The 17591-nt window shown below is 33.8% G+C and overlaps 1 protein-coding gene across 1 annotated transcript in view; it reads left to right on the top strand.

Moving 5' to 3' along the window:
- The first annotated feature begins 3013 nt into the window (after window positions 1–3013).
- The window catches only part of LOC128228911 (cyclic nucleotide-gated cation channel alpha-3-like), a 49117-nt gene continuing 34539 nt past the window's right edge, over window positions 3014–17591 (top strand). Inside the window, exon 1 of the mRNA XM_052940457.1 lies at window positions 3014–3107. The gene's annotated coding sequence lies outside the window, so the exon portion shown is untranslated. The remainder of the gene's footprint in view (window positions 3108–17591) is intronic.

The following is a 17591-nucleotide window of genomic DNA, read 5'->3' as shown; positions in this document are numbered from 1 at the left end:
GTATAAAAGTTGATGAATGAAACAGATAAAAATATATTACTTAGTAATATATAGCGTTTTTTAAAAAGATTATACTTGATTATTTTAGAAATACACTAGGCTAAATAGCACTTACCTCAATTTAACTTAAATCACCACAATTTCGTATAAATATATTTATAGTTTTAGTCTTAGTTTACTCTAGAAGAAAGTAATTACCCAGCTTGACCTATTTAATTTCTGTATGTTCATTCATTGTAAACTTCGTTCAACATGTATTATTAGTGTACAATAAACTTTAACTTAAAATGTATACGATATGTCTGTACGCGTCCGAAATATGTCAAACACATCGGTCATTTCTGTTTTTATCTTCCTATGCAAACCGGCAAACAATCTAAAATGTATGTATTTCAGGCCTTACGGTTTAAAATAACCAACGAAAGTACCCTGCACTTCTTTCTGTCGGGTTCTTTGCATCAACAGACCGGATTAGGCAGACTGACAAATCGTACGCATTAATAAAAGCGAGACAAGGGCTGTATTCAAAAACCTTAGATTGTGACTTAAGTAAGTGTTGTAAGAACAAACATCTTAAGAAAATTCCTTATCGCTGCAAAATAGTTTCACATTTTTCAAGTAATATAGGCAACTGAGGTAATGTTTGAGGTAAAAAAGTACTTACAATAACTGTTTGCTTAATCTTAAACGGGTTTTTAAAAGCCTACTTGATTAATTCGTTTATGGTTAAACTTCTCTCACAAAATTTGTCATCTAAATGTCAAGAATTTTTTTACATGTCAGCTGAATAATTTATGTACAGGTTCCTACATTGGACGTTCAATTAGGATATTTTCGGGATAAAATTAGGTATTATGATCATGTTAGATTATCACTGAATAATGAATTCACAAGTTACTTTGTATTTGTTGTCAATGTTAAAAAAAGTTTTGGTGAAGTATTATTGTAAATATGTTCACAACAACTAATGACCACAGAATAAAGCAATTCAATACCACGATTAATTTTAGCGTTTATTTCATTATATGCATGTATCATGATCGGTGATTTGTTACATATTTTATTGATGATGACCACGTTTCGCTCAAGAAATACTACCAGTACAATTTTGAGCCTAGAATACATCAATTTTACCAGGCATGAGTCAGCTGATGACTGTTATTTAAGAACAACGTAAAATTTGTTTAAAAAAATACTAAATAATACCATGAAAGCTACAGGGAAAAGCCGAGTAGTAAGACAATAATCAAATACCCTGTATAGAGGCACAATACATCAAAATAGCTCTCACAATAACTGGTGAAGTTACCGTCTTAGTCAGGTCAATAAAAGCGAGGTAGTCGATGCGCACGCAACCTCTCACTTTTCCCAATATTTATAAACACCTTTAAAATAAAAATAAAAATTAATCATAGATCGGAACCTAAGCATCAACGTGAAGAAAATGAAGATAAAGTAAATTCATTAATTAATTAACAGATCAAGTTCAATAACTGAACGACTAGATACAGACCTTACCTGCGAACGAGTGAATCGTATCATAGTAACAATGCCCAACCTTCAACGGTACGATGCAGTTATCGGACATAGCTCGCCTACAGAGTAAATTTAAGGTTAAAAAATGTCTGTTTATAAAGTATTAATAATGGTTGCATCAGTACATTGTTGCTGTTGTTGTTGTTGTTTTTAAGAAAATATGTTGTCGGGTAATCTTCGATATTTCCATAGCGAAATGAATCCAAAAACTTACGAACAGCTCAATTATACAGCATGCACACGAAGACAGTTTGCGGAAAGTCATCGCTTCATTTAGGATAGGAGAATAAAAAGGGAATCCAATGCATGTATAACGTAATCCTAGTTTTTTAAGAAAACATTCAAGAAATCAAAATCTTGGAATCTTTCTAAGACAAAGAATAAGATGCTTTGTAGATACGTGCACAGAACATAACATGTAGTAACCTTTATACAAACGAACATGACGTATAAAATGTGCAACACATAAAACAAATAAATCACCCTTCCTTAAACGAAAAGTTTGGTCAATATTCATTGATATCTATATTTATATTTATTATTATTACAAATGCAATAGTTATTGTAATAATTATATGGAGTAATCGCAGTGTGTAATTATTTGAAAGTACAATATTGTCAATAGTAACCACAAAAAACACTTTCAGTCAATACGTGTTGATTCAGTAACATTTGGTTGATCTTTTCACAACGAATAACAAAAGGGTATTGAACGGAATATTACACATTCTATTATACGACATTTTACAATAATGAGATCACCTATAGATGGCCATCTTTGTTATAAAATCATCATCATATCTTCGACATTACCATCACATAAATATTTACTCTTATAACCATAGTTTTATAAAGTGTGTTACACTTTTAAAGGGATTATTACTAACTTAGCGTCAAAGACGAAGAGCTGCTGCTGCTTGTAGTGATGGCGGTGATGATGATAATGATAAAAGGTAAGGTCGACGTAATTAAAGTGACGTATATGTATGGAGTATATTAAAATATTGATGCCGTAGATAAAACCGTCTGGACGGATCATATTTTACAACTATGTATCAACACTGTTGATATATTGCCACATAAAGAAATCGGCCTCTAACTGACAGAAGTTACGGACAGACATACCTTACATATGTACATTATATTTAAACTGAAAACTGAAAAGCATATTGGATATCAAAGCAAAATATTGTAGAACAAAGAAGTACATTGATTGCTAAACCCTTTGACAAAAAGGTTGAAATATACAATAGCATCACCCCTAAGCATCGGTAGATGTCACAGAGGCAACAAATCTGGCATCGATCGCAGCTGTTGCGAGTATAGGTCTCGATAATACAGTCGCCACATCTTCGCCAAGCGCCATCCGCTCTAACCAGCCATCACTCGCTCCTCAACTAGCAATAATACAACTGTGATTGACTTTTCATTTGTTATGATTAATGTGATATTATTATTTGTGACTTGTAGGATTGTGCTTAAGGGTGTGTGTAAATAATTTGATGTGATTACAAGTGTGGATTTTTAAAAACAATTATGGATGAAGCAACTTTTGTGCTTACGTTATAAAGGTAAGAAAAACATGTTCTGTTCTAGATTAACATGGAACATCTAGTTCTATCCACATAAGCTTAAACATTGCTTAAATAAGCTTTACTTACTTATTAAACATGTAGCATATAATTATCATTTTCAACTGTACATCCTTTTATAGAAAGTGTATCATGTCGTGATCTTAAACGTTGTATAGACAGATTTTGACTAGTATATACTACATCTTTAATTCACAATATACATATTTCATAATAAATACAAATTTCCAACACCAAACTACAACACTAAGTGTATTAAATAAATATAAGAAACGTTCACGTTTCAAGTAAAATACATTATTTTATAGAAAGTAGGGGTTCGTGATAACGAGGATGTAGTGTTCAAATATTCAAAAAGATTGTCAAATAGTAAAAACTACACATTCATTTAAGACAATGTAGTTGAACATAACTAAATCGTATTTTATTTCATGCATATAAAATATATACACAAGATAGATGCGAATGATACTCCCAGACATAAGTACCATGTCGCTAATGAATTTCCACTATCAGCGCTAGTATACTGCTAAAAGCACTGCCGACGACTTCGGCTGTTATTTTGATTATCCGTTATTTTAAAGTCGTTTCTTTCAAAAGCTCCTGTAAAACGAACAGTAAGACAACAAAAGAGGGGGACACTTCTTCCAGGGCCAGGGCACATTAGTTTTCATTTAATTTCATTCTCTATTTTTATCTTAACATAGATAGTTATATTTACCCCTTTCTATTATAAAAAACAACAACAAACAAAACAAAATATATTTAATTGAATTATGTTTCTTTAAAACTGTAGCAAATACTCATTTTCCATAAAATGTTATGTCTTCATCATATAAAGAACTGTTTATGTTTCTTTCCATTATTTATAAAAACGGCTTAATTCATTCGCGCCTGAGCACTCCCTGTCTCAAATGATCAGACTTTACCAAATGTTGGAATACAGTCAAAAATTGTCATCGCCGTTAACTTATGACCTAGGCACGAACATCATTTATGGGATAGAATTCAAAGCTCAGAACATATGCATTATGTCGGTTGTGTTAATTTGTTTTATGTCAAGTGTTTTCATATTATGCTTGAGTAATTAATCTTTAATGATTAATCTATATTGGTACATATATATGAATTACCGATACGCTTTCCCTGATTTGACGTTTCTTCAAAATGCTACTTTATCGATATTTTTCATTATGCTATATGACCACTAGAAAAACCGCTTCCATTTAGCAATGTATTTTATACATGATGTTCTTATGTGTTTAAACATAGGTAAAATCATCTATTAACGTAAGAATAGGTGACCAATATATATATATCTGAATTTGGAACTAATACAACTTCACGTATTGATGTTGTTTTTGTTGTTGTTGTTGTTGTTGTTGTTGTTGTCTTTGTAATTCATTTATTATTACTTATACCTTTCGTTTTTCGTACAAGTATGAACACTTTGATGAAGACAGCTCAGTATAAAACATATATTTGTGAAAACATACATAATGAATTATAAGATTGATGCATGCTACCAAATTAGCATTATTAGCAAATTAGCAAATTGTACGGGTATACAAGTGCTAACACAGATCTTTTAAAATGTTGATGTATTACACTTGTCTATTGTTCTGCTTTGTTTTGAATGTTATACATCTACAGTACACATTTTTATAATACATGTATAGTTTATGTGTATATATAACTCTCACTGAAAGCTGGAAATGATAAATATAGATATAATTAAAACACTACACCACAGCAAAACACCGGGGATGCATAGAAGGGGATGAAAAGGCCAGACATTCCTTAAACTTGGCCATATATCACGATAACTTGTATATCTTAAATAAACACCAAATAAACTATAACCACAACATTAGCAAAAATCAGTTATCATATAAGTGTTGTTGGTAAACATAAACACACAAAAAAAGACGTGGGTTGTAAGCGATATCGATCAGTTAAAACATTATCACAGTTCTTCTCTAATTAATAACGTGTCTCCATAAATTGAGGTCTGCCCTTGTCCATTGGGTGCATTATGGATTGACCACGCTGCGACACCACAAGCTATGTGAGATGGAAGTGACTGCTATGTCAGTCAAATCCAGATACGAGAAAAAAATGAACATGTAGGCTTATAAAGCGCAGTATCTCATGACTCGAGGTGTGTAAGGTTTATTAAAACTCATGGCTTAATTATGAGCATAAAAGTTATAAATAAAACATATTAACACATACCATGCAACAATTAACAAATTAACTTAATAGTACATGTTCTAAGGTCAAAACAAAACATCAACTAATATGTTAGTTTAAACAACTTTTAACAATTGAATATAAAATAATATATTAACTAGCCCTATACATAATTGACCCCTTAACATTTATGAATTGAGATAGAAAAAAATCTATAACCTGGACTATTTTTTATATATTTTTACAGGATTGATGTATAGCTTAATAAGGTTTCATCTAATTCATTAAAAAAACACAGTAAAATACAAGTTTTGTGTTTTAATATGTAACGCCTCGATCGATATAAGAGTTTTCCTATCGGGACCACATTACGAAAACCCATACATAAATAACATGTCATCTCAATACGTATGTAAAAACAACAGCATATTTTTGCATTTTATGTAATCAAATAATCATGTGGGTTACCATCATGTTACCAATTTGTTGTTTTTTTAATCAAAGTCTAACAACTTTTCTAATCATATTACGAGTATATGTGGTAATCACAACTTATATTCTAATAACGAATACAAATTAGTTTTCCCCAAGTAACCGTAATAAGATAATCAAAACCATCCTTAATCCTTTTCGGATCGGTTCATACACAACAACGCTGTCCGCTGCTTTCAGGCTCTGATGTGTTTTGCAAGTTTCATGTGACTTGTTTGTGTGTAAAATTTGCATAACGTTGGATTCTTATACTATGCCACGGTAGAGGTTAATTAAGTCAGCGTTGTAAATATATCAATATAATACCTGAGAATGGAGCGCTTATTGCAGAGAAAAGTGACAAAACGGTGACCTACGGTGACGTGGGTTTCCTTTTATCTCCCACAGAACTCCCATCAAGTGATCGTTAATGGCATACAGCTCTGCAGACATGACAGATCACAAGTAAAGAACATCACAGCATCTTGTTCCCGGCCCTTAATAATTGTAAGAAAGTGCGCGTGCATGCGTGCGTGTGTATGTGTGTTTTTGAAAAGTTTAAGTAATCAAATTGCACACATTTTTATATAAAATATATAAACGATTTCAAAGTGTATCTTTAATGTTGTTGCGTTCTGGTTTTTTTTTAAATAACACACAATTTATTTTGAAACTCAATTATGAGTATTACACTCATCTCAAGAAGATGAGATATATGTATATAGCGGCCCTTTTACCGATCCATATTCTTGAAGCATAGCCTTTAATTGAACCAAAACTCATATTTTCAATTCTGGGAATCATTTATAGTCCTACGTGGATATTAGATTGTGAATTGCATGTCATATCAAATACAGTACTTTATAGGGAATGAGCACCTGGTTTGGTGTTATATGACCTGTATTTTTTAGTGTCATTTAACCTGAGAGTATTTATTTTTTTCTTTAGATTTATCAAAGGGGTAACTCCTACAAATGATCTAGCATAAAAATTGATATGAATTAGTGCAGTTAAACAAAGTCATATCGAAAGGCATGAAATACATAGCCTAAAGTTGAACCATACGGAGCTACTCGGCTGCTTTTTTTTATCGAAGCAACCTCGGATGTATGCCGGTACATTAGTTGAAGTAGTTCGTAATTTTCTGAATTACATCATTTATTAAATGCAGTGTTTGAGAGTTGTATTTATTGATCTAAGTTTAAATTGATTGCCAGTGAAGTGTTTCATTGCAAACATAATTAAGATCTCCAAGAGTAAAGTCATAAAGTTTAAATGCTAAATAAAATTACTACGCGATCTACTTGCAGCGGACTAGAACGTAACGCCTTTTGAGTATGTAAACGGTCCAAATACATCCGAAGTTGTGTTTGATAAAAATGGCCTAGGAGTTCCGAGCTCCGCCATTTACAAAAATTCATGAGTACGAACAATATACCAAGAAAAGTACTCAAACGAAAATATTCAACAAAAACATGCAGCCTACATGCAGATAACACTTAAAACTTACAATAATAAAAAACAGATGTTTCACCTTAACATGCGTGAAGTTGAATTCATTTGTTTAAGTTTTCGAAAGTACCCAAAAGAAACATCTCAACATCTTGGTCCCGTCCACCAACAAGCTCATATGATAGCACTCTACAGTTAAATGGGAATGTACTCCCGGTCATGAGTAAAATTCCCTATTTTACAAAGTGTTTGTTTCTGGACCGGATTAATGTGTTGAGATTTTTTTCTGGATGCTTTTGGGTTTAATACCTTATAAAGATAGCATTCAAGCAAAAAAAAAGTGCTGCGTCCTCGATCATTAACTACATACTCATTATCTACATGTATCAACAAAAAATCTCCATCCATGACCGACAATTCCACCTGTAACGATGACATTGTGGAAATGTTGTTAACTGCATCATTGATCAACAAGCATCTTTGACTTAATTTGCTTGTACCTAAAGTCCGGGAGATAAGGATTTGGGGGGGGGGGGGGGAGAATAACTCATTAACAACTAAATAATTATCACTTTACACATGTACTTACAATTCAGTTAGGTCCTCGCCCAAAACAAAGGCATGCTACTCAGCATTGTATCCAGTTTTCTCTTATATCGGCAATTCAGTATAGTTTATACATACCTTGCGTGAGGGTTGGTAATTTGCTTTTTCCAGACAAATATATTATCATGTCATAAGAAATAATCACAGGAAGTGATAGCGATCGGGGTTTTCACATTTACAGAAACGGACATGGTCCTGTTTAGCCCGTAACCAATAAACAGCAATATTCACGGTCTCTCTTTGTTCGTTTGATTTTGAGAATAGGAAACGAGACTTGAAGTACTTATACTATTCTTGACTGCTGTGTATGCAAACATATTTAAATTGTTTTCAACTTATTGACACTATTTATCTGTACAATGATCCAATCACAAATGGATTACAAGAGCAATTACATATATTTTCATTTTCATCTTCTGTTTGCATGTTCTCAGGCATTTTGAGTTATGAAAACATGGGAAAACATTGCCTGACGGATATCCATTCTCCAGCCCTAGTCTGTGATTTAAATTCCCACGTGAGATACTCCTTCGGACTGTATTTATCAGGTAAATTGCGAAATATTGGTTTCCATGGAAACGCAATTTGATGACAACTCAAATCTTAAGGCTTAAGCAGGAAGAGTAGCAAGAATCGTTATTAACAGGTAGCAGTATTGATTGGTCTCATGCAGCGTGGACTTCGTTCTCATACCTTAGTCGTATAATAACTACTTAGTATCCCGATCTAGAAACGGGCGAAACAATTGAAGCCTTTGGTCAAATGCATGCAGATTCTTAATCGACCAGATCAAGTGCTTGTTAACTAATGTTTCTGCTATAAAGAGAAAAAGACACGTTGATGTTTTATCTGCGTCACTGACAAAAGCTGTCTAATGGTTACCATTTGACAACATTTTGTTATCAGCTGAGAGCTTTGGTTTAACCCAAGAGGATGGAACACACACGGACTAGAGGATTCGTTTTTATAAAATTATTCCGTTTCTTCTGATTTCGTAGGCGTCAAGATAGAAAGTTTACAAAGTGTATTGACCTTATAAAAGGAGTGTTTTAATTATTGGCTTCAAGCCCATAAAAATGAAACAGCTGTAAAGATTCTCTGTTTGAAGTCAACAAAAGAAAAAAAACTGTAAAGTTCTTAACTGACATTGATTTCGCCTCATGTTGTTTAACGTTACAAGTTTAAGGAAATATTTAAGGAAACATTTTCGTTTCCATTTCAAGTACATCATGTAACCACAGTGATGTGACTATGTCAAATTTAGTACAATATAACACTGATTAGCGATCAGCAATAATGTCTCCAGAAAGGCTATTAGTTTATTATTATTTGTTTTATTAATAAGTATCCTCAAGTGAATGCATACTTTGATAAGATTTACCATTTACGTTTTTACTTTATTCAGGAGTATTTGGATAAGAGAGGTGTGTGCACGTAAACTGGTTTAAACCCTCAGTAAATTTACATTTTACTGACCATTCCAAGGCGGTACTTAACAATCCTTGATAAACATACCTAGTTTTTTATTTAGTATATATGTAATGTGTTGTTTGTGGAGTTTTGTGCTGTTTTCCATGTTTCTTGTTTGTTATTTTTGTTTTTTGAGGTATATATGTCTTTGGCGATTACCCAGTGCCATTAAACGGGGTTAATGTTTAAACCCTTGGCTACTGAGCTTGTTTCAGTAGTTTTTCACATAAATGTGTAAATCCCCAGCACTGTAGTTTTATTGACCATGTCAATATTATTAATTAAAATACATATTTATTTTTATAATCTCTTTCATGTGCCCTTATGTTATTGTCGCAATAACACAAAATCTTGGTCACTGAGTTTGTTGTGCTTTGGGGTTTAATTGTGTAGTTCCATATGACTAACATAGGGCTATAAATAAATAGATACCTTTACTCATTTAATATTCCTATGTATGTAACCAACTTAACAAAAACGGCTTAGCTAAACAGAACTTACTTTGAGTCAGATTTTTTTCATTAGAAAAAGTCTCTGTTTCCATTGAAAGTAAACTCATCAGTTATAGTAAATTCTAAGCGGTATGGTTTAAGTGAAATATATTTTAGACAGGAGAAACATTAACATTATACGCGTTCATGTTTTTGTCGTTCATATTTTGACAAATTATAATCTTTTTTTAACTCTCAAGTAAGATGCTATTTACAAAGTTTTTCAAAATCTCAAGCATTACTCGTAGACTTCGGGTAACACTATGTAGAATGACAAATCACATGTACTAATATCTAGAATTATAAACATCCGCGGGTAACAAATTTATAAAAAAAATGTAAACCGCGGGTAACATGCTATATAGAATACTTAAATTCGGGTTACAATATGTAGAATGGCAAATCACGTGCAATAATATCCAGAATTGTGAACAGCGCGTAGCATAACTCAAATGTATACCGTGGGTAACAATTACTGCAAAGGCCCCTTTTATCTAAATCAGGATACATATTGCTATAATATCCAGTTGAATTCTGCAAACTTCTTAGAATCGATATAAGGTCACTATCGCTGTCTAATTACAAGATGATTTGGGTATATCCTGTCGGATGTTCAAGAGACATGAATTGTTTTTTATCTGGCGCCAGAAACTGCCTCAACTCCTGGCTTCTGTACAAGGGCTCTGGCTTTATGGCCGCAACGGAAATATGGTTTGATTATTGTGCGGCATTCAGATGATTGCTCTTAGCAGGAGGGTTTTATCCTATTGGTTTCTTGTGGATGTGAAACATGTCTTGCCAAATATGACATGTATATAGTATTCACATGTGGATAAAGGAATGGACGCTTCAAATGATAGATTGAATATTTGATTTAAAATGACAGTTGGTTGCTTATCTTTAATGAAGTAGACAGTGATATAAGCGAACTACTTGTCTGTACTGTTCTTGGACTTAAATAAGCAAGGGGGGCTTTTCTTTTCTTTATCAAAATGACAAAACACTAAAACGTTGATTATCATGTCAAATTGTCTATGTACCTTGTGGGTAAACATCAAATAAAATTATGTTCTGTTCTGTTCTGTTCTGTCAAGTCATGCCTTTAGAAATCGATTAAAATATACCCACCTGAAACATTCTGCGTACAATTGTCTCCGTGGCCTAGTGGTTAAGGCGTCCGCCTACGGAGCGGGAGGTTGTGGGTTCGATCCCAGGCCGAGTCATACCGAAAGACGTTAAACGTTGGTACAAGGAGCTCCCTTGCCTGGCGCTCGGCATTTAAAGGGTAGTGCTTGGAAAAGTGGTGTACTCAGTAAAGAACTAAGAGATCTATTCGTAAAGAGCAAGGGTATCGCACTCGGATCTCTTGTATCTCACTCTGTTTCTTCAAGTCTTCCAATGTCTGGATTTGACTGCGAATTGCTGTCACTTCTATCTCATGGCATTTAAACACAATTTAAGTAGTGATGGCGTCAAGGCGGGGGTCAAGCCATAGTGCAGCCAATGGGCGCGGGCAGGCCATGATAAACTCAAAAACACAAACATTCTGCGTACTGTGTGAGGTACAATGTTATTTTGAACCCACTATGTCAAGGGAATCTTATCATGCAGGTTAATATTGTTATGGTGACGATGAAGTTGATTTGAGATTTATGGGAAAAGTTAACTTTTTTGCTGAAGGTATTAAGTCGATAACACAAAATAAACAACCTCGTGCAGCGTGTATGAATACTGTAATCAAAGAGATCTAGGCTGAATAATTTCAAAGCAAATTTCAATGTCAAATAATGCGCCCAATTTAGGTTGCGGCTTCCGTATTCAATCACGACATAAGATGATCTATTGGAGCACTATTTGCATAATCGAATTAGTTTTTTCTCGTAGAAGATATTTGTTAACATTTTATCGGAGATGTATGGAATGAATTGGTCAGAAATGTCGGCCAAGATAAGATTTTCTCACAAAAGATCTAATTTGGCGACACTCGATGGGATTTTGTTCTTCTATTTTTTGTTTCCAAAACAATACGAACTATAGTGCAACGGTTCGGTTGATTCAATCGATGTCTTAATAAAAGTACTTTATTTCGATTGAACAAATTACAGGCATCTGAATCATTGTTTGTCACTAAAATGTTGTTTAAAGCCATTTGGGTACATACTATGAGATCACATCTGAAGATATTTAGTGTCTTTGATATACAAAAAAGAAACAACATTTTAGTGACAAACAATGATTCAGATGCCTGTGGAACAAACTATCCGTAAAACGGTTTAAAATCAATGTTTTTGCATATGGTGATTTTCATTAAAGCATGTCAATATTTCAGTGACAGCTTTGAAATGTTTCTGCCAAAGGCGTCAACTCAATCACATTGTATTCTAAAAAAAATACAACTATATTTGATTAAAAGTCAAACACTCGTCAATATCGTATATTCACTTGAATCAGTATAAATGTATCAGCATCATCTTATTTAACAAGCATATTCTGTTCGAATGAAACTAAATATATAATTATAACAATAAGTTGATTCATAAGAGGACAGGTCCTTATGAATGTGAAATGAGAGATGTGTACATGCTAAAGGCCTAGTTTAATCCTATAAGTGACCCCCATCCCCACCCCGCGAAAAAACTAAAATAAACAAAAGCATGTACTCTTCACAACTTCTGTATTGATCTTAATCTAATTGCCTAATTGTCTTATCAGATCTCCGATCTGAATATCCTGCTGTGCAGTTTTTAGATTTTATTATAGAAATGGAGCCTAAATGGCCCTGAGCAAACAAACAAATAAACAGGAAAATGGCCCCTACTGTGACATCAGTGCAATTAGCAGGAGATGCACAGCAGTGGATTGTCATGCCAAACATTCCTTAAACTAGACCTTTATGCTAGAATTGAGTAAACATAAGGAAGTTCATCCTAAGACCCACTTTCGTCAAACGTAGCATTACTCATACAATCACCATCGTAAATAACTAGCGAGAAAGCGTTAGCTTTCCAAACCTTTTATTCACTTTCATTTCAAATATGTATTTCTATCATATTTAATCTGTATCGAGTGTTATTAAAGCATTATTATTCTTCGTCTCTATTTTCCTCGAGGTGATACTACTGGAATGAAACTGGAGCGTACGGACCAGTGGTCCTTGGTAGATAACAATCACTGGAATGAATGGATAATTACCGGAATAATGTTGCCATCAACAGATCAATAGGCCTGTTTCGTTGCCAACAAAACGTTCCCATGAATATGACAGTGGTCAAAATACAATCAAATGCGATTAGTTTCAGAGACAAATGCCGAGTCTGTTATCCTAGATGAATTAAAGCTTTATATTATTCAAATTCGATAAATCCACAATTATTATCTCAGTAAAAACATTATCTGAGTCCGTGTTTGTTGTTTCACAAATGGCATTATCATTTCATGACCGGGCTGATTGAAAACAGAACTTAAAGTGTCTTTTTAAGAGGTATGAACGCACATCGATAAGATAATGGTTATGTCATACGCTTTAAACATTCTACGTCCAAATGTAAGTTTTGCATACAACTGAATGACACTTTCCACTACTTAACTTATTATTCATTGTCGATATATTGGCGTTTCTTATCCATTTTACTTTTACGATGAGATATCGTGCCACAATTGTTATATCTCTTTTGGATATATAGTTTTAGTATGGGTTGCATGAGAGACAGTAGTCACACGACACGGAATATAGAACGAAGTCTACTGGATGCCTCCAACGAAATTATTCAGAAAAAAACAAACATAACTTATATCTGCTATTTCGGTTGGCGTTCAGAAAGAAAGGGTTCAGAGGGTATTGACTTTGTAAAGGGACTATCTAAACTATCGCTTTTAACCCATACAAATGAAACAGGTGTAAGGATTCTCTGATTTCAGTCAAATAAAGGAAATACTGTAAAATCGTAAATTCATTTTTTTTTTGCTTCATGTTGTTAAACATCACAAAATTAAAGAAACATTTATTTCCATTTCATTTAAATTATGTAACCACAGTAGTGTGACCTTTTCAAACTGTGTGAACAATATACCAATTGTAATTAGCGATCAGCAAAAATGTTTCCAAAGAGACAAGCTTATATCCCCAGTATTGTACGTTAATGCTATAAATTAAAATATATTCGTTGCTCTCACCTCTTTCATAGAGCCGTATGGCTTTGGCGAATTAAAACAAAACAAAATGAGAGCGAGTTGTGCTTTTGTGTTTGTTCACGTAGTTTCATTATACTTATGAAGGGCGATAAACAAAGCTCTACTCAAATCATATTCCAATATATGTAATCAATTTTACAACGACAGCTATTTACTTAATTTACTTGATCGGAAGTAATTCGTTAGAAAAATAATAATAATAATATCTTTTAAAGATAATCATCTTTTTTCAAACTCTCTAGTAACGTGATATGTACAACCTTTCTCCTACAAACAAGGGTTCAGACTTGATCGAAAACCGTGGGTAAAATTATCTGGAGTTGTAAGCCACGGCTTCCATTATCTAGAAATGAAAACAGTGGGTAACATTATCTAGAAATGTAAACCGCGGGTACTATTATCTAGAAATGTTAACCGCGGGTAACGTTATCTAGAAATGTAAACCGCGGGTACTATTATCTAGAAATGTAAACCGCGGGTAACATAATCTAGAAATGTAAACCGCGGGTAATATTATCTAGAAATGAAAACCGCGGGTAACATAATCTAGAAATGTAAATCGCGGGTACTATTATCTAGAAATGGAAACCGTGGGCAACATTATCTGGAATTGTAAACCACGGGTACTATTATCTAGAAATGGAAACCGTGGGCAACATTATCTGGAATTGTAAACCACGGGTACTATTATCTAGAAATGTGAACCGCGGGTAACATTATTTTGAATTGTAAATCGCGGGAGACATCAATAAATGTAAACCGCGGGTAACAATATTTAAAATTGATTCGTCTAGTTCGTGTAAGTTCCATCTTATGAGGCTTAACTAGTGTGACTATTGTCCCCCACCTGCCACATTAGCTCTTAGCTGATAACTAAATGTGTTCTAATGGTTTATAAGAAGAATCAGTTTCAGAGCCAAATACTGCGTCAGTAATTCTAGATGAATTTAAAGCACATGACTATGTAATATCATCACGGTTGAACCATCATCTGAGTGCGTGTCATGCGGTTCAACTGGAATTGAGAAATAATACAGAAGTGTACCCAAAAACCCTTATTTTTCAAAAGTAGCATAACTAAACTAAAACACCAGTCACATATAAATCACAATTGTTTTAAGCTACTATATTCGGCGTTAAGTTGTGAAACAACTAAAAAGCAACTTTCTATCAGTTCTAATCGTTCATTCAGATTCATGTCAACAACTATTTGATTCTACTGATCTCTATTGAGTGGTGTTTTTGCATTATTATTCTACGTATATTTTTCTCGAGGTCAAAATACTGGGATGGAAATCACAGAAATGAATGGATAATTACCGGAATAATGTTGCCATCAACAGATCAATACGCCTGTTTCGTTGCCAACAAAACGTTTTACAGAAATATGACAGTGGTCAAATCACATTCAAATACGATTAGTTTCAGAGACAAATGCTGGGTCTGTAAACCTAGATGAATTAAAGCCTTATATTTTATGATCTCGTTTATCCATCATTTGATTGCGAATTTTGATGTTTCACAAAACGCATTTATGTGTGATTATAACTTGTTTGATGTTATTTTAATGATGCGAATTCTATTGATAATAATAAGCATATTCATGCCTCTTGGGCCAATTCATTTTAGGTATGCGATAGACTAACCTTTCTGAATATATATCTGAAGATATTTAGCCCAAGACAGGTATGTATCTTTGTCGATATTTTAAACGCAGTAGTACCTATATATCACACAGTAAATGCGTTTAAGGTTGCTTTATTGAGATTATTCATTTGAAATCGTGCGTGTGTGTGTGTGGGTGTGTGTGTGCGTGTGTGCGTGCGTGCATGTGTGCGTATGTGTGCATTTGGTATGCTTTTAGATTTAAAAAAAAAACACAACCTGTTAAAACTGCGTAAAGCACATGCTTAGACTATTAAAAAGTATGAATAACTTTTACTTCTTTTCTCTGGTGACGTATTCGATAACATAACGATTTTACCGGTGCCACAGATATCACTCAGATAAACCCTCCACGTATAACTATCAACCAGATGGCGAAGTGATGGGAGAAGATAATTTTCATTCAGCTCATGGCATCATTGACAAGGCCTTTGATATGAACAAACTCTAATTGATTGCATTGGACAGCCAAGTGGCCTGTTTGTTGGTAATTACAGGGCAGATTAATGTTAACAGGCCGGTGTAAGCCAGCGGCTTTCTGAGACCAGGATTCCCCCTACACCATGGCCGTGGCGCTTGTTGACACTCTTCATTAGGAAACGCAAGCAAGTAACCCATAACTCAGATATTGATCCGGATCCTTTTGGTGGAGGCCTGGTATTAGGCCTTTATCCTCGCGCTTTGTCTTCATCCATACATCTCTGTTTGAATTCTGTAAAACGGAGAGCTCTAAATGTTCCCAAGGATTTGAGGGCTCTCGTAAACAGCTAAAACAACCTGGAAAGTAAGAAATCCCAGTAGATGCATTAGTGCTAATTCACTGGTCATCTAATAGCCGCAAATATATCTGTAAATCTAGGAACACACAGTCGGACTGAATAATATGATGTCCTGCCCTTACCAGAGCTTTGTTTGATAAAAATATCGGCAATGCGACATTTGATCTCAGACCGGTTTTGAATCCGAGAACGCTTAAAAGACTCTCTGACATCAATTAATGGAAGCTCTATCATTGTTCACTCCCAATTCCTGAACAACACGTTCCGCTAAATGCGATAATAATGCATCTGCTAATGTTAACAGGGAATTATTACAGCACGTCTCTGCAACTAGAACGACTCACCAAGTGTTTACATTGCCATAATACCGTGTATCATGTGATTGATTTTCACTCATAAATTGTTTGCAATGAAAACAATACTCGATGAGAAGCTATGGTGAGCCTGGATAAATCATAGAAATGTTTGGCTTCATTTCCTCAATCTATAAACTTTCATTGAGAGGGATTTTCTTCTAAAGGCAGTACTTGATGAATTGTTTCGCGATAGAACCGCTGTCAAATATTTGCTTCAGTCTGTTTTACACAGTTTCCTTCTTGGAAAATCTTTAAACCTGAATCAAGCGAGAAGTTTGATACATAGGCATTGCCGTCAATAATTCTTCCTGTCCCGGAGGACTTGGTTTAATCTAGGGAAAATTATCTACAAAATATTCTCTTTGAAAATAGCTAGGCAGTAAATTTGCAAAACAACTCGATACCTGAACATCAACGACAACTAATGAAAAGGTTGAAACGGCTTATTCGTTATTATTCTAAATAGTTATGTTACGTAGACTATTTATAGATTGAAAAGCACTTTGATAGTTTCAGTTTTAGTTTAAGTTTTAGATTTTTCACAATACATTAAGACATTATGTCCATGAGTATACAAATATTAAACTAATACGTCCACACGGGGACAAGAAAGCACAAGAAAACTCAAAATGTTAAATTTAAGAGAACAATCATTAAACATATCACAAATCAAAATATTTATTTATTTAAAAAAATATACATTTTCCACAATACTGTATGAAAGTAGGCGACAGTGAAAGGACGGTGTTTTTCAATGTTGAATTATATGTGTTATACATATAATCTACT

Source organism: Mya arenaria, chromosome 3 (assembly GCF_026914265.1).
Source record: "Mya arenaria isolate MELC-2E11 chromosome 3, ASM2691426v1".
In the NCBI taxonomy this organism is placed as follows: domain Eukaryota; kingdom Metazoa; phylum Mollusca; class Bivalvia; order Myida; family Myidae; genus Mya; species Mya arenaria.
Note: the sequence above shows the minus strand (reverse complement) of the source record. Positions and strands in the feature narration are given on the sequence as shown.